Raw genomic sequence first — 19,217 nt, 5'->3', positions numbered from 1 at the left:
TGTTTGCTTTTTCAAAAACAGTACATAAACTGTACTATGTAAACAATTAATATGCATTATCTTTTGCTTACTGTAAACTAACTTAAAATATATATCCATTGATCATGCATAGCCTTCCACATTGATATATAGAAATAAAACATTTTAAATAGCTGCATAGATTCCATATTTAGATAACATATTTCATTCACTTGATCCCATTGTGATAGGTTTGATTTATAGTTCCCTCTCTCCCTGCTACATACATTGTTGTGTCAAAGCATGTGTATTTTTCATTTTTGTAGTGATTACAGATTACTGTTCACAACTGAGATTTGTAGCAGTTCACAAATGCACCAGTACAAATGTCCTAACTTCCTAGCCAGTATTTGCTATCATTTTTTTTGTTTGCTCACAAGATCAGTAAAAATTATTTTTAATTGCAAGCCCCTGCCAAGTAATGGGGCTAAATCATTTGCATCTGTAAAGACATGCTTTGAAGTTGCTGAAGTTTAACCATTATTTCAGTGTTTTGTTTGATTTCTGTTTTTTAAGAGCTCTCTTCCCCCCCCCCCCCCCCCCAAATAGCACTTTTTATTTGACACTAGTTGAAGTCTGAACTTTAAAACAGATTCTTGGACTGGTGGTTCATATCCATCAGCTCGTTCAACTTTAGCACCTGTCTCGTCCCCAGTGGCTTTTCCAGAACTACTGCCTTCACCATGAAGCTCCATGAGCTTTCCCAATTCAAACTTGGGCTTCTTCAGCATTTTTACTTTTCTAACGAAGACATCATGGAGAAGATAAATAGATTGGCAAGCCTTTTCTATGTCTTTTCCAATGCTGTCTGGAATCAATTTATTGATTACTTCTTTCAAGTCATTTGTCTGCACCTCTCGGGTCATGATTTCCATCATCTTCTTCCGGATTTGGCGGACCTGTTGGCGCTGAGCATAAGAGGTCTTCCGTATCTGATTGTTGCGTTTTTTAGTAAAACCAACACAGAACAGACGAAGCAAGTAACCATCGGTAGTCTTGACATCAACATGAGCTTCAATCATTGTCTGCCACTTTTTGACCATGAAACACATTTTGTCATGGGTAACATCCATGCCATGGAAGTTAGGCAGTTTTTGCCCTGAACATCTTCAGTAATCAGCTTGAATTTTCCAAATGCAACTTCATCATTCTGCAAATCAGCAAGACTCACTTCAAACACACGACCCTTGAGACCATCAGATGCAATTTTGGTTCCTTGGGTCCTGGTGACGAGCGTCTTTCCAATATTTCTTATATTGAACATAGCAGGTGCTTTCACATCATACCAATCTTTCTTAGAAAATGGATCAACCACTTTCTTCTTGGCTCCCTTTTTGCCGCCTTTCATAAGGCGCTTGTTCTTGCCAACCCTGTTTTTTAAGAGCTCTTAAATGTCAGTAGTTACAAATTACAAATTTTACTATAGCAAGTCATCTTTCTTCTCCTTGCTTACAAGGAAGTAACCATTTTTTAGTCTTTCCCTATGACAAGAGTACAATGTGAGAATTTTTGCTCCTCTTAGCCCAGATCTCTAATGTATATGAGAAACATCCCCATGAAAACACATCTAGATACTGTAAGAATCATCTTTGTTTACAGAGACCATTACATTTTCACTAATCTTTGGACAATTTGAATAAATACGCATAACTGTCTCTTAAGAAATGCTGGCTCTAGGCTATATTATGAAGAAGTTGAAGTTGACCTTACTACTCCAGAATCTTTTTCCCCCTTCATTTGTGCCCTCATGTAGGTGATTATTCTGGCCTTTTCACATACCTAATAATACCACTATGGGTTCTCCTTCCTGTCATTTGTACACTTGGGAAAATTTAAATTCTATTTATACCTTCTGAGGGAATTTACAGTTTAAATTATGAACGTTTTTGTGGCTTATCGAATGAGGGTTTTTTTGTTGTTTTTGTGACAGCTGTTTTGAGATACAATTCACGTGCTATATGAATCACCCATTTAAAACATACAATTCAGTGGTTTTTAATATATTCAGAGTTGTGCACCATCAATTTTTAGAATATTTTTACCACAATAAGAATAAATCCTGTATCCTTTAGCAGTCACTTCCTATTTCTCCCAGTCCCTGTAGTTTTTAGCCAGCTGCTAATCTACTTTCTCTTATAGGTTTGCCTATTCAGGACATTATATAAATTGAATCATACAGTATGTAGTCTTTTGTGACTGGCTTTTTTCACTAAGTATGTTTTCAAGATTTCATCCATGTTGCAGCGTGTATCACTGTTTTATTCTTTTTTATTGGAGTAATACTCCGTCATATAGGTATAACCATGTGAACAAATAACTGTTCAGCATTTAATGGACATTTGGGTTATTTCTGCTTTTTGGCTCTTACGAACAGTGCTGCTATAAACAGTCATGTGCAAGTTTTTATGTGGGCATCTGTCTTTATTTCTCTTAGGTATATACTTTAGGAGTGGCGTTGCTGGGTTATATGGTGCCTCTGTTTAACCTTTTGAAGAACTGCCAGATTGTTTTCCAAGGTGGTTCTACTGTTTACATTCCCACCAGCAATATATGAGGGTTTCAATTTCCCCTTATCCTTACCAACACTTTGTCATTTTGATTATAGAGGGTTTCAATTTCCCCTTATCCTTACCAACACTTTGTCATTTTGATTATAGCCATCCTAATGGTATGAAGTGGCATCTCATTATGATTTTTTTATTGTTATAAAATACACATAAAATTTATCATTTTAAACATTTTTAACTTTACAGTTCAGTGTTATTAAGCACATTCACATTGTTGTGCAGCTGTCACCAGTATGTTTTCAGAACTTTTTCGTCATATCAGTAACTCCTCATTGACTTCTCCTTTCAGTCCCCAGTAACCTCTTTCTCTTTTCTGTTTCTATGAATTTGCCTATTCTAGGTACCTGGTATAAGTGGAAACATACAATATTTGTTCTTCTGTGTCTGGTTTATTTTACTTAACATAATGTTTTCAAAACTCACTCATGTTTTAGCATGTGTCAGAGTATCATTTCTATTTAAGGCTGAATAATATTCCATTTTATGTTTATCCATTCATGTGTTTGTGGACATTTGGGTGCTTTCTACCCCTTGGCTGTTGTGAATAATGCTGCTATGAACATTGGTGTGTAAAAGTATCTTGAGTTCATGCTTTCAGTTCTGTTGGTTTATACCTGTAAGTGGAGTTGCTTTGTCATATGGTAATCCTGTTTAATTTTTTGAGGAACTGCCCACTGTTTTCTATGGTGGTTACACAGGTTTACATTCCTACCAGCAATGCACAAGAGTTCTAATTTCTCCACATATTTTCATGTGCTTATTGATACTTTGTATATCTTCTTTAGAGAAATGCCTGTTTATTTATTTATTTTTTTTGCCTACTTCTGGATTGCTGGATTGTAGGCCAAATATACTTTCACATTTTGTAAGTCTTGCTGAGTTATTCTCCAGAAGAGTTTGTCGATATACATTTCCCTTCAGAATGTATAAAAGTTCTGATGCTCTAAATCCAACTAACGTTGCCAGACTTTATTTACGTTTTTTGTTTATCCAAGGATGTGTGAAATAGTATTTTGTGATTTTAATTGTCATGTGCCTAATTACTAGTGACCTTGATTCACCCTTCTTCCCTCCCCACAGATAGAAGTTTGCCTAGTCATGTCTTTTTTGCATTTTTCTATTGGACTGATGTCTTTTTTTATTGCTTTATAGGCAATATTGACATATTTCTTTCATATGTTGATTTTCTCAATCTTTCAGAAATTTAAAAACTTTTATTTTTTTGAAGTGAGAAGAAAGCAAGTTGAATTTGTATCCTTGGGATTTAACATAGTCCTGACAAATTAGTCGCTCAATAAGTATAAAATGTATAAATATTTTACAAACATCTAAAAATTTGTTTTATTTTTAAAGAAATAATGCTACCCAAATTAAATAACAAAAGAGCTCTATTTTGTATATTATATACTATAGTTTTATAATGAAATGTTAAAACAATCATAAGGAAAATATGTTCACCGTTCATTAAGTGGAAATGGATGTTCATAAAAGTCCCATTTGTACAAAAAATGTGTTAATCATCCCTTTATGGTAAAATAATGTATTGGATCTTCCACCGTTCATGCCCGAGGCACATTTGTAAGTGGATTAGAAAAATAGTTCTTCCCAGTCTTTTCTTGGTATGATAGTCATTTAAAGTAGATTGAATCTGTTAGATCTTCCAGATACACTTAAATTCTGAGATTAAAATATACATACTCACGTAATTCTTAGCCATAACACTGAAGGGACAGGGATTGGGGAGATGTTGGCCAAAAGACACAAAATTTCAGTTAGATGGGAGAAATAAGTTGAAGAGATCTATTGTAAATCATAGTTTTTACAGTTAATAAAAAAATAAATTGTGGGCCGGGTGCGGTGGCTCACGCCTGCAGTCCCAGCACTTTGGGAGGTCGAGGCGGGCGGATCATGAGTTCAAGAAATCGAGACCATCCTGGCCAACATGGTGAAACCCCTTCTCTACTAAAAATACAAAATTAGTCGGGTGTGGTGGTGCATGCCTGTAATCCCATCTACTTGGGAGGCTGAGGCAGGAAAATCACTTGAATCTGGGACGCGGAGGTTGCAGTGAGTCAAGATCGCGCCATTGTACTGCAGCCTGGGCGACAGAGCAAGACTCTGTATAAAATAAAATAAAGTAAAATAAAATAAAATCTTGAAAATTGCTAAGAGAGTAGATTTTTAAGTGTTCTTTCTCATAGAAAAATGTTATGTGACGTAATGCATATGTTAAGTAGTCTGACTTTGCCGTTCCACAGTATTTACATGTATAAAATATCATGTTATACACCATAAATATATACAACTTGTCAATTAAAAAGTAAATTTAAAAATGTTAAATGAGATTAAAAAAATAAAAACTGCTTACTTCTAGAAATATATATATAAATTTTGATTCTAGTAGCAGTATATCCCACAAAATTTCCATGAAGTTCAGCAAAGGGAATGCCCTCAAAAGGAAAGCAAGATTTTGTTGAGCATTGTACTGAGCTTGTTTAATCCAGACTTTTTCCCACTGTCAGTTTTATGTACATATGAAATGATCATTCTTTTTTTTTCCCCCTTGAGGTAATATCTCGCTCTGTTGCCCAGCTGGAGTGCAGTGGCACATCGTGGCTCATGCAGCCTTGACCTCCCAGATTCAAGTGATCCTTCCACCTCAGCCTCCACAGCCTGCCCCAATTAGCTGGCTAAGATTCCTGGCATACACCTGGCTGATTTTTTAATTTTTAATTTTGTAGAGGTGGGGTCTCACTGTGTTGCTCAGGCTGGTCTCAAGCAGTCCTCCCACCTCAGCCCCACAAAGTGCTGGGATTACTGGCTTGAACCACTGTGCCCAGCCTCTGTTCTTATTTTTTAAAGAATTATATCCTACCTGCTTTCAAAATTAATATGAACCTGTTAAGCCTTTGTTTTTGTTTGTTAGTTTGTTTTAAACTACTCCTCTTCCACAAAGAAAAACTTGAAATTTGCTCCTGGTCCAACAACTCAATTTTGTGTGACATATTGCAATATATATGACCTTCAAATACAGTTGACCCTTGAACAACACAGGTTTGAACTGTGTGGGTCCACTTATACAAGGATTTTCTTCGGCCTCTGCCACCCCTCAGGCAGCAAGAACAACCCCCTCCTTCCTCCTCTGCCTATGCAGTGTGAAAACAGCAAGGCTGAAGACTTTTTATGAACCTCCATTTCCACTTAATGAATAGTGAATATATTTTCTCTTCCTTATGATTTTTTAAAACATTTCATTATAAAACTAGAGTATGTAATATATATATAACATACAAAATATGTGTTAACTGTTTGTTATTAGTAAGGCTTCCGGTCAACTGCAGGCTATTAATAGTTTGTAGGGAGTCAAAAATTATACATAGGCCAGGCATGGTGGCTCACACCTGTAATCCCAACACTTTGGGAGGCCGAGGCGGGCGAATTACTCGAGTTCAGGAGTTGAGAACCAGCCTGGCCAACATGGCGAAAGCCCGTCTCTACAAAAAATACAAGAAATTAGCTGGATGTGGTAGCATGCGCCTGTAATCCCAGCTACTCAGGAGGCTGAGGCATGAGAATTGCTTGAGCCTGGGAGGCTGAGGTTGCAATGAGCCAAGATCATGCTACTGCACTCCAGCCCGGGTGACAGGGAGAGATTCTGTCTCCAAAAAAAACAAAAAAACAAAAAACAAAGTTATACATGGATTTATATACTTGAAAATTGCTAAGACAGTAGATTTTTACATGTTCTTTCTCCTCAGAGAAAAATGAGTGGGTGGTCAGCACCCCTAACCCCTACATTGCTCAAGGATTGACATAGTTTTAGGAATGAAATTGATGAGTTTTGATGATATAGCTTGTGGTTGATTGATAGATTTCCTCTGGATCTTTCTCTGCCTTCTTTTTTATTTGAAATAGGCTAAAACATCTTGTTCTTAGAGCTTGTCATTTAAAATTTAGTGTTCAGTACTTACATTGTTTGGAATATAGCTGTAGTCTTATAATTTAGAAATTATAGCTTTGCTTAATGTTTTATAGGCCTACATCGTGAGCTCTTAAAATGGCATTGCTTTAAAAAATTTCTCATCAATATTTTTCTTTTAACAGAAAAACAACTTGCTCCAGAGACCAGGCTTTCATTCTTTTCTCTCCTGGTAAAAATTGACTGACTTTCTTTGAGTTCTACAATTTTCTGTATATATCTGTCAGGACAGCTGTTGTATTGTACTTTATTTATTTACCTTTTTCTGTCCCCCACAATGCTTGCTAGGGTTAGGAAACCATCTCATTTAAGTCCTAACAATACATGGTATGTATTAATAATTAGAAGGTCACTTAATGTTAAAAATGATTATCAAATAACATATATCTTTGTGTTATTTCCAGCATCTCCTGCTAATTCCAATTTAGTCCATTTTTAACTTTCTGATGATTAAAATGAAATTTAGTGAGTAAACAAATCAGTAAAATATAGTATCTCTTTCTGCTACGGTATTAGAAACTAAGTTTTAGTGAAACTTTGATTGTGTACCCTAGGTATCTGACTGCAAATGTTACTCATCCTTAGGGATTAAGGTGATCTAGGTGTGGGTTTAGCAGGCCTTTATATTGGAATCTTATGATTATAGTAGTAGCTAACACTTATAAAAAAATTTCACCTTTTGTCATTTTAACATGCTCTTTAATTTATCTAATTTAATTTTCTATAAGTTTGTATGTTAGGTGTTCTTAGCTTCATTTTAAAGATGGAGAATCTGAGGCATGAAGAAGTTAAGAAACTTGCCTGGGTATATAGTTAGTAAATGATGAAGCCGGTTTTTAAATCCCAGACAGTCTAAATCCAGAATTGTGTTCTTAAGCACTATATGCATATTAAGTAAGTTTTTAGCTTACGCGTGAACTTTGTATTCCAGGAACAGTTTTGTTAGTAAAATCTTAAATGGTAAAGTATTTTTTTCATAAAGCAAGATCTTGCAAGAATCACCCATTCACCACTAGAGAGAAAAATAAATGTGAGTGAGTGAGTTTAGGGCTAAATACATGTAAATAATGAGTTTGTCAGAGGAATCAGGGAGGGAAGTAAAGTAGATTTTTTTTCTTGGATAAGAAATAAAAGCATTTTAGCCCATTTGCTTATAAAAAAAAATAAGAGGAAAACTCTAGCAAAATAAATCTAGAGTCCTGGGTTGAGACCTAGTAATGCAAGAACGTCTAATCTCTTAGTTGGGTTAAATCTCTAAAACTGATAGGAATAACAAAACTATACTTCATTTTGGTCATATCCTGGCAGAGGGGAAGAGGGGAAAGGAGGGCAGGAAGATAGATAGTCTCAAAATACAGGTACAAGAAAGGAAAGCGGGGGGAGATATTCAGAGAAAGGAAAAAAAAACAAAAAAAGGAAGAAATACTAGGATAGTGAGGGAAGAGGGGAGAGATACCTATCTTTTCTATCATACAATTATTAGCTAAATTTGCTTCTTCCAGATTCCCCCTCAGCTACACGGAACTTCTAATAAAGGGGATTCTTATCTTCTAAAGCAACCTCCAGTCCTATGCATTAGTCCAAACTAATGAGTGCCTTTTTTCATTCCCTGTTTTATCCTGTCTTTGTTGCTTATTCTGAAGTACAACCACAACAAATCAACCACTGTTTGGAGAGTTATTGCAGTGTGTGATGCTTTGCAGGTGTGGAGGAAAATGAAAAATAGCTTCTTCCCCAGAGGGTTTTACAATCTAGTTAGGAATTTTAAATGTAACTTTATTAAAAGATAATTAACAATATCCTGCAATGTTATGAGTCATGTGGTATATACAATTCCACACTTACCTATTGGCTCAACCTCTTATTTTTTATTTTCTATTTTATTTTTTTGAGACAGTCTTTTACTGTTACAGAGGCTAGAGTACAGTGTTGCAATCTCAGTTCACTGTAACCTCCGTCTCCCGAGTAGCTGGGATTACAGGTGTGTGCCACCATGCCTGGCTAATTTTTTATTTTTAGTAGAGATTGGGTTTTGTCATGTTGGCCAGGCTGGTCTCAAACTCCTGACCTCAGGCGATCCCTCCGCCTCAGCCTCCGAAAGTGCTGGGATTACAGGCGTGAGCCACCACGCCCAGCCAGCTCAAGCTCTTTAACCAGCTCTTCTCAGCAGGGCATGGTGTCTCCTGCTTTACAGAAAAATTAGGTAGAAAGACAAGTATCTGTACCTCCTCTCTTCTTTTTCCCTTCATTCTTAGATAAAAGCATCTCTTCTCAGAAAAGGCTCATTCTTTGTCTGGTTTTTTCTATTTTAGCCCTTCACATCTCTAAAGCTGGAGCTCTGCTGCATGTCCTTTCGTGTTAGTACAAATCACTCTATTGGTTCCTTCCCTAAACCCTGTAAATCTCCTACTCTTACATTTAAATAAAAACGCCACCATCAGCTTTGCAAACACTCTCTTCACCCCCATCCTGTTAAACCCTTTCCATCTTCAATCAAATTCCTTAAAAGACTGCCTTACCTCCCAGCCTCACTTCTGTGCTTTTCAGTCATGCTTCTGTTCCCATGACTCCACTGAAACTTCTCTGGTAAAGGTTTCTTAATACTGGCCAAATCAGATGGACCATTTTTAGTCATTGTCTTTTGATATCTTTGCAGTCTGTAATGTTATATCTCCGTTCCTGAACCTATGACTAGCTTTCTGACAGTTTTTATTTTGTCTTCTCTGCTGGATAACTTTGGCCCTATTCGTTTCTCACTCCAAGTGATCAATTCTCATGACTCCAGTTATCAGATATGTCCTAATAAAGCTCCCAAATGTAATCTCTAGTTCAGGCCTCTGTCTTAAGCCCAAAACCTAGTTATAGTTTTCTTATAATGACCTCAAACTCAGTAGATCCAAAACCACACATCATTCTGTTCCCTCATTCCCCACCCTGTTTTTTTTTCTTTGTTCTCTATCAGTGAATGTTATAGAACCATTTATTCAGTCATCCAAATAGAAACACAGGGATCTTCCTCTACTTTTTATCCCCTCATCTAGTCAATGACCATATTCCATCAGTTCTGTCTTGAGAATCATCTATTAAAATTATCCCTTTATGGCCAGGCACGGTGGCTCACGCCTGTAATTCCAGCACTTTGGGAGGCCGAGGCGGGTGGGTCATGAGGTCAGGAGATTGAGGCCATCCTGGCTAACACGGTGAAACCCTGTCTCTATTAAATATACAGAAAATTAGCTGGGTGAGGTGATGGGTGCCTGTAGTCCCAGCTACTCAGGAGGCTGAGGCAGGAGAATGGCGTGAACCCAGGAGGCAGAGCTTTCAGTGAGCCGAGATCGCGCCACTGCATTCCAGCCTGGGCGACAGAGAGAGACTCCGTCTCAAAAGAAAAAAAAAAATTATCTCTTTATTTCTAATTTCTGATAGATAAATTTCTGACAGTAATTTTTTTTAATTCTCAGCACTTGGAAAAGTTTTTATATATAGTAGTACTCAAATATTTGGATGAATAGGCCTTTTGGAAGAGATTTGACTGTAATAGAAAAGAGAGAAGATGATTCTTAATCATAGAAACAGCTAAGACTGGATCCCACAAGCTTTTTCCCTGAAATTAGATTTTAATTTGAAAGGGAAGAAATGCCCAAGGTACATAATATACAAATTAGTAATGCACTGCACAAATGGGAGGTGCTAGGAAAAAAAGCCCAATATACTTTGATGTGCAAGGGGACCTTTTTTGTTATATGCTAATTAGAAAGCACTTTGCTACAGAACTTTTTTGACAGCCCTTCTAACCTTAGAAACCTCTAAGCAATCATTTAATTTGGGTCCATTTATTGTAAAGAAGAGTATAGTTGACACTTGAATCATAAAACTACAGCCTTAAACATTTGTCTGGTGATTGAAGAGAAGTATACTAACATACAATCCGCTTTCAAGCCTCTCACCAGTTAATAGCAAGAATTTGAATTCCTTCCTAGCCTGTAATATTTCAAACACATTACATATTCTCCAACCCACCTCACTCCTGTTAATCTTTCAAGTAACTCCTATACTTTGATGAATCTGTACCAGGTATTAATCAAAAGAGAAGTGCTTTCCTGAGTCTTACTTGTAGAAACACACTTTTCATGGCTTCTGCTTTTCTGTAAAGGCCTTTTTTGTTTTGTTTTTGTTTTTTTGAGATGGAGTCTGGCTCTGTCACCCAGACTGGAGTGCAGTGACGGGATCTCAGCTCACTGCAAGCTCTGCCTCCCGGGTTCATGCCATTCTCCTGCCTCAGCCTCCCGAGTAGCTGGGACTACAGGCACCCACCACCACGCCCGGCTCATTTTTTGTATTTTTTAGTAGAGATGGGGTTTCACCATGTTAGCCAGGATGGTCTTGATCTCCTGACCTCGTGATCCACCCACCTTGGCCTCCCAAAGTGCTGGGATTACAGGCGTGAGCCACCGCACCCGGCCTGTAAAGACCTTTTGTAAGTATTAATCTGGATCATTTTGCCTCATTCCAGTGTCTTTTATCAGCTTTTGCTATGAGTTTATCCTTATCTCAATCTCTTCATGTTCACAGCTCTTCATGTTTAGTTTGGTTTAGGTTTCATCCCTTTCACAGTAGTTTTTGGTGCGTGTGTGTTTATAGCAGTCATGTTGTTTATGTTTTATTTTGAGTTGGTTTAAATTTATTAAGTGCAATTGTAAAGCTTAAAAGCAACAAAAAGAGATGAAGCACTGATAGTCTTGTTTTGACATTTATCCTCACAAATTTATTCTTTAATTAACTTTAGAAATAGTTATAGGAGAATAAATACATGTTCCTTTCATTGTTACCTGGTTTTACTAAAGATATTCATAATATGAATTTCCTTACACATTGACATTATTTGAAGCATGAGTGGTTTAAAAACTGGACTATCTAACCAGCTCTAAACTGTTTGTTATTATAGGTTTCTTTTTTTTTTAAACGGAGTCTCACTCTGTCACCCAGGCTGGAGTGCGGTGGCACGATCTTGGCTCACTGCAAGCTCCACCTCCCAGGTTCACACCATTCTGCTGCCTCAGCCTCCCAGCATCTGGGGCTACACGTGCCCGCCACCACAGCCAGCTAATTTTTTTTTTTTTTTTTTTTTTTGTATTTTTAGTAGAGACAGGGTTTCACCGTGTTAGCCAGGGTTAGCCAGGATGGTCTCAATCTCCTGACCTCGTGATCCGCCTGCCTCAGCCTCCCAAAGTGTTGGGATTACAGGAGTGAGCCACTGCACCCAGCCCTCATTATAGGTTTCTTAATACTAGTACTGTAATTAACATTTTCAAACAACTTGGAAAATTAGTTAAGAAAAATGATTCTCATTGTTAATTATATTTGTTAACTTAGCAAAATGTTTATAATAAATCTCAGTATCTTAATATTTTGGTTTTAAAAAATCAATAAAAAGTGATAATTCCTTTAGTTTTGTTACAATTCATGTGAGTTTCATTTTATTTTACATAAAATAAGGAAAAAGGAAATATGACTTGCTACTTTATATACACATTGTTTATTTTATTTCCTACTAGAAAAATGGGGACTTTAAGCTCTAAGCTCTAAACTGGTTATTGTTAACCAGTTTAAGGAAGATCAGAAAAGTAGTGCCCAAGGACAGCCAAATAATTGTGGTGAATATTTGTGTAGTGCATTAATTCATGCTTTTCTGTTGCCTAGGGTTTAGCCACTCCTCAAAGCAGCCCAGGTTTTTTGTCTGTATCCTGCCTGCTTTTGCCTGTGTGCTGTGTGCTCGCTCTCCTTCAGTTTGTCCCCTTTTATAAAATAGAGCACTTTCTTTAGTTCAGAGACCAAAGGGGCAGGAGAAGAACTAAGTTTTATTTGTGCCAACATAGAAGTAGTTTGTGTGATAGGCCATCTGGACTGAGGATTTTCTCAGAATGTAAAGTATGCTGTGAGATATAGAGAGCTGGGATTTGCTTTGGAACTATCTGGGAAAGTGGTAGGAAAATACACAGAACTGGTTTATATTGCTTACAACGTCGGTGGTGAGAATGGAAGACAACTTGCCTGGTCTCGCTTCAGTGTGTGATTCCTCTACACTTAAGAATTTCTGACCAGGTAACCTATCTCTCCATTCCTGTGAGTTCAGACCTGTCTCACAAACTTGTGACAAAAGAAGTCTGAGGACTTGGGAATGAATCTAGATTCCTTGCTCCCTCCATTAGCCCCCTTCTCCCTGTAAATATATGTGTCAGTAATGTCATAAACATTTGCCTACACACTTGTATAAAGTACTTAAAACTACTTACTTTGTAAACAAATATATTCCTGTTGAGAGGACAGAGTGGGTTTTGCTCAGCTTGTTCTTGTTCTCCGTGAAAAAAGATGGTCATGTATATGAAACAGCAGCTTTTAATGGAAAATAACTTAAAAGTGCCTCTCTTAATACATCAGAAATTGCATAATTAAGCTTGACTTTTGCTTTTGTGAAGTCTAACCAAAAAACTTCATCAAAAACAATTATCTAGGCCAGGCGCTGTGGCTCATGCCTTGTAATCCCAACACTTCGGGAGGCCAAGGTGGGTGGATCACTGGAGACCAGGAGTTCAAGGCCAGCCTGGTCAACTTGGCGAAACCCCATCTCTACTAAAAATGCAAAAATTAGCGGGCTGGGCGTGGTGGCTCATGCCTGTAATCCCAGCACTTTGGGAGGCCAAGGTGGGTGGATCACCTGAGGTCAGGAGTTTGAGACAGGCCTGGCCAACATGGTGAAATCCTGTCTCTGTTAAGAATACAAAAGTTAGCCGGGTGTGCTTGGAGGTGCTTGTAATCCCAGCTACTCAGGAGGCTGACACAGGAGAGTCTCTTGAACCTGGGAGGTGGAGGGTGCAGTGAGCCAAGATCACGCCGCTGCACTCAGCCTGGGCGACAAGAGCGAAACTCCATCTCAAAAAAAAAAAATTAGCAGAGCATGGTGGCATGCTCCTGTAATCCCAGCTACTCGGGAGGCTAAGGCGTGAGAATCACTTGAGCCTGGGAGGCAGAGGTTCTAGTGAGCTGAGACCATGACACTGTACGCCAGCCTGGGTGACAGAGCCAGACTGTCTCAAAAAATAAAAAAGCCCAACACTCTACACAGTGTGTGGTATTGTTACTAGTTTCTCATGGTCTTCTGTCACGTTAGCTTCTCTAATCGAACCTAATCTGCCATTACCATTCTAACCTAGAACGGCTGCCCAGTGTCTCAGCCTAAGTGCTTTAGGAAGGGGAGATCAGAGACTATTTCAAATTTTTTAACAACTTATTTGTTCTTGGGATGATATATCTCATACAATGTAACTTTTTGAAATGAAGGACTTTTTTTTCCATAGGTTTGTAGATAACTAATCTTAGGTCATACCATTAGGCCTCAAAACTGTCATAAAGACCAACTAGTCTAGTTGTTTTTATGCCACAAAACCCCAGGGTTCTTGGAAATATAACTTCATTTTTGTTTTGGGATTTAATTCACAAAAATGGATTCATTGTTCTCCAAAGAATAAAGTGAGTAAGTCAGTTATGTAGACCAGTTATCCCCTATCCACTTTTACAGAAGAGAAAAATCATTGAACTTCCCTTCCCCTCCCTAAAAAGTATAATACGTGTTTTAATCACATAGATGTTCCATTATGTGTGAGTGTCTCACTATCCTATCCTCTGTCATACAACCATCAGAAGTAACTATTGTCATAAATTTTGTGTATATCATTCCCTTGGTTTTTCAGTAGTTTTTTTCTAAACATTGTATTTACTTTTGTATGTTTTTGAACTTTATGTAAATTTCACCTGACTTGCTCTTTACATTCATCATGTTCCTGAGATTCAAAATGATGTTGCACATCGCCATAGTTTATTTTTACTATTCTGGTATTCTGTTGGTTGTTAATATCACAATTTATTTACCTATTTTACAATTGATAGATATTTAGGTTGTTTCCGATTTGTTTTTATGATGAACTATGCTGCTGTGAATATTCTTGGACATGTCTTTTGGTGTATGTATGTCTGCAGGAGTTTCTCTAGAACAGAGACTGGGAGACTGCCTGGGAGGCCACCTGTTTTATAAATGAAGTTTTATTGGAACATAGCCACACCCATTCATATGCATATTTATAGCTGTTTTTGTGTTACAAAGGCACATCTGAGTAGTTTGCTGCACAGACCGTGTGGTCTGCAAAGCCTAAAGTATTTAACTATTTTCCCCTTTACAGAAAAGTTTGTTGACTTCTACTTTAGGTTTAGGGTAACAGTGAAATTGCTGGATCATAGGATGTGTGTGTCTTCAGTTTTACTAGATATTGCCAAGGTTTTTTCCCCCCTAAACTCATTGAAACAGGTCACTTTCTACCAGTAATGTTTGAGAGTTCATATCCCTCCATATCTTTGGGAATACTGGATGTTGTCACACTTTACATTTTTGGCCAGTCTGGTACACATAAGATAGTATTTTGGATGGTTTCAGTTTGTCTTTCCAAGTTTATTAATGAGGTGCTTGAGCCTCATTTTTTGTTTGTTGGCCATTTATGTTTCCTTTTCTGTGAGGTATTTAGAAAGACTGGCAAAAGCTTTGATGAACTATGGAATTATTTGTAGTCTCAACCTCCTTGGTCTCAGGTCATTCTCCCACCTCAGCCTCCTAAGTAGCTGGGACTACAGGTATGTGCCACCATGCCTGGCTAATTTTTGTATTTTTTTGTAGAGACGGGGATGCCATGTTGCCCAGGCTGGTCTCGAACTCCTGAGCTCAAGCAGTCCTCCTCCCTCGGCCTCCCAAAGTTCTGGGATTACGGGCATGAGCTACCATGTCCAGTTTAGATACAAATTTTTATCATTTATATGTGTTACAGCTATCTTTTCCATGTTTATGGATTACTTTCTCTATTATGTCTTTTGGAGACCAAACATCTGAATTCTGTTGTAGTTAAGTATCAATATTTTATGGTTAGTTCTTTTTGTATCTTTTTTAGAACCTTCCTGTTTGTAGGATATGAAGACATTTACAGTTATTTTCTAAAGATTTTATAATTTTGCCTTTAATTCTTTAATCTTCTCAGATCTTATTTTTGTGTGTGGTAGAGATATGGGCTTTAATATATGGTTCACCCTTGAATAACATGGGGGCTTGGGATGCCAACTCCTTCTCCCCCTCAGTCGAAAATCCCCGTATACTTTTGGTTCCCCAAAAACCTGACTACTGATAGCCTACTATTGACCAGAAGCCTTACTGGTAACAACAAGTTGATTAACACATATTTTGTGTATTACATATATTATATGCTGTACTCTTATAATAAAGTAAGCTAGATAAAGAAAATGTTATTAGGAAAATCATAAGGAAAATTCATGTACTGTTCATTAAATGGAAATGGATCATCATAAGACCTTCCTGCTCGTCATCTCAACTACTCAACATGAATTGAGTAGGTTGAGGAGGGAGAAGAAGAGAGGTAGGCTTGCATTTTCCTGTTAAGTACTTTAGTATGAATACATTTTAAAAAGTGATTGCTTATTGGTAGTATATAAGTTCAGAGTCAGGAATGATGGTTATGCCAAACAACAACCAGTTGTCCACGTGGGTGTCTGAGATAGTGACACCTTTGCTTTCTGATAGTTCAGTATACACTTTATTTCATGCACAAAATTATTTTTTAAATATTGTATAAGATTATCTTCAGGACATGTGTGTAAGACATAAGTGAAACATAAATGAATTTTGTGGTTAGAGTTGGATCCCCTCCACAAGATATCTCATTATATATATGCAGATATTCCAAAATCTGAAAAATTTGAGATCTGAAACACTTCTGGTCCCCAGCAATTCAGATAAGCGATACTCAACCTATAATACATTTTTAAAATAGAAGAGGTCTTCATGTTAGAGACTTCTCATATAAACAGTTAAAAAGCTTAGTTATTCAGTATCCCGTAATGTAGGAAATTAGATTGGAAAGGGAGCATTGCTATGGATAGGCATAGCTAATCCTGACTGCAAAGAGGTAAGGAGAAAAGTAGAAAGAAAGATTAGAAAACCAAAAACGTGGTCTGGTGCAGTGGCTCATGCCTGTAATCCCAGCACTTTGGGAGGCTGAGCAGGGAGGATTGCTTGAGGGTGGGAATTCAAGACCAGCTTGGACAACATGCTGAGACCCCATCTCTACAAAAAAGAAAATCAAAAATGTAATTTTATTGTATTTGTATTTGTATTTATTTATTTATTTATTTTAGCAATAGGGTCTTGCTCTTTTGCCCAGGCTGGAGTGCAGTGATGCAGTTATAGCTCACTGCAGCCTTGAACTGGGCTCAGACAATTCTACTGCCTCAGCCCCTCAACTACAAGCATATGCCACCACAGCTGGATAACTTTTTAAAAATTGTTAGTTATTTATTTTAAAGACAGGGTCTTGCTCTATCATATAGACTGGAGTGCAGTGGCACAATCTTGGCTTACTGCAGCTGTGACCTCTTAGGCTCAAGTGATCCTGCTGCCTTAGGACTGGGACTATAGGCATGTGCTGCCACCCCCTGGCTAATTTTTTTTGTGGAGACAGGGTCACCCTAGGTTGCTCAGGCTGGTCTTGAACTTCTTGGCTAATGCAATCCTCCTGCCTCAACCTCTCAAAGTGCTGAATTACAGGCCTGAGCCATGGTTCTCAATTATTTAATTAGAAATATAATAGCCTCTAGGGTATCATTTCACCACAGTGCTTGCAGCATAGTAATTAATATTCTAAATGAAGACTGAGTCACCAAGAAGTGGTTACATTATGATTGTATGCCCCCACTAAGAAAACAAGACAGTAAGTATTCTGTTTTAGAAAGATACAAAATCAATAAAATCCAAAGATACTAGAATGTGTAGGCATGTCTCATTCTGATATGATGATGTAATACTGGATTGCCAACTTTTGGATATTTATAATAAAACACAATATACTTATCTCTGCAAAGGTGACACATTTCTCAACAGTTCAGAAAATATGATTCTGTGTAATAAAAGCATAATGAATAGCTATAATTGTATTCTTTAAACTGTAATATTTTAAACTTTAAAATATAAAGTGTACGAGTCACATATAAATTTCCTTGTGCTGCTAAAAAGAGACTGACTCATGCCAGTAAATGGATTAGACTGATAGTAAGAGGTTTGTGGATCTCTATTTTCTCTTCATTCTTTACTTTTTCCTTAACGAGTTAAAAATGCTTGAGAATTCATTTGTATTTCATATTTCAACCTTGAAAGCCGGAAACTATTTTGAGAAGGAGCAAAAATTAAAAAAAAAAAAAACGAGGCAATTACCAAAAATTTTTTAAAGGGAGGGGGATTACTGTTTTTAGCTTATACTCCTACTCTATAAAAAAGGTAGGGGTGTATAAGGAAAATGATCTACTTGGATCAAGAAAAGGGAATGTTAATAGCCCTCAGAAAATATATTCATTTACTGAACAGTTATATCCCTTAGTTTATTGTGAATGAGAATGGTGGTATCTTAGAGATTGGGAGGGAAGAAGGGTAAGAGCAAAGTCTTCAAAATGGAAAGAACAAGAGCAGTGGATTATGTAGAGTCATCAGAGGAAGGAACTCTGACTCCAATTTGCTGTGTGACCATGGGTAACTCACCTGATGTCTCAGAGTCTTAGTTTACTTATTCATAAAATGATGAAAGGGGTTGTTGGACTTTAAGATAGTGTCTGTTCTTGTTTTAGTAATCTATGACAGAAATTTAAGTTATTTGCATTCTGCTTTGTATGTTCCTTATAACATTGGAACACTGTAACTGGAGGAAAATTGTTTTAAGAAGTTAAACTTCAGAAGCAGTGCATTTTACCTTAAAGGGCATAAATTAATACACATTTTTATTGTGAAATTCGAATAATACGAGAATACATACACTGAAAAGCAAAAATTTCTCTTTATTCCCACTTTTCTAATCTCACCTTCCTAGTCAGAGGTAACCCAGTTACCAGTTTGATGTGTGTACTTCACAGCTTCTTTCTGTGTACATTATATATTCATATGTGTGTGTATACGTTTTTTGTGTTAATTTTTAAAAGTGTGTTTTGGTGTGTGTCTATAAATTATTCAGTACATATTGTTTTGCAGTTTGCTTATTCACTTAAGTCGTCTTGTGGAACTTTCAAATTTTTAGCTTATGCTCTTCTGTTATTTTAAATTATTGCATGATATTCGATGGTATGGACATATCATAGCTTATTTAACCTCATCCTTAGACCTTAGGTCATTTCTAATTTTGTGGCAATAACAAACAGTGCAGTAAAGAACATCACTGTAGGATGATAACTTATTGAAACCACCCTATATGGCCATGCTGTGCATTATTTCATCTAATCATCCAAAGCCTGAGGTAAGTACCCAGTTCGCATGAGTAAATTACACATGAAGAAAACAGTCACAGAGTTGGTAAATAGCAAACAGATGGCCGGGCACCGTGGCTCACACCTGTAATCCCAGCACTTTGGGAGGCGAAGGTGGGCAGATCCCTTGAGGTCAGGAGTTGGAGACCAGGCTGACCAACATGGCAAAACCCCGTATCTACAAAAATAATAATCATAATAAAATTTAGCTGGGTGTGGTGGCACGCACCTCTGTAATCTCCCAGCTGTTCCCAGCC

The 19,217-nt window shown here is 37.3% G+C and overlaps 1 protein-coding gene and 1 pseudogene across 4 annotated transcripts in view; one reads left to right on the top strand and one right to left on the bottom strand.

Annotated features, from left to right (window-relative positions):
- Positions 1 to 19,217, top strand: part of EML4 (EMAP like 4) — a 163,527-nt gene that overhangs the window by 55,850 nt on the left and 88,460 nt on the right. The window lies entirely within an intron of this gene.
- Positions 483 to 9,199, bottom strand: LOC126933770 (40S ribosomal protein S3a-like; annotated as a pseudogene). Its single transcript, XR_007718726.1, has 2 exons — positions 9,084 to 9,199; positions 483 to 1,388 (listed from the first exon to the last, which is right to left on the bottom strand). The product of XR_007718726.1 is annotated as a 40S ribosomal protein S3a-like (transcript).

This window comes from Macaca thibetana, chromosome 13 (genome assembly GCF_024542745.1).
Source record: "Macaca thibetana thibetana isolate TM-01 chromosome 13, ASM2454274v1, whole genome shotgun sequence".
NCBI lineage: Eukaryota > Metazoa > Chordata > Mammalia > Primates > Cercopithecidae > Macaca > Macaca thibetana.
The sequence above is the reverse complement of the archived record's forward strand: the minus strand, read 5'-3'. Positions and strand labels throughout refer to the sequence as shown.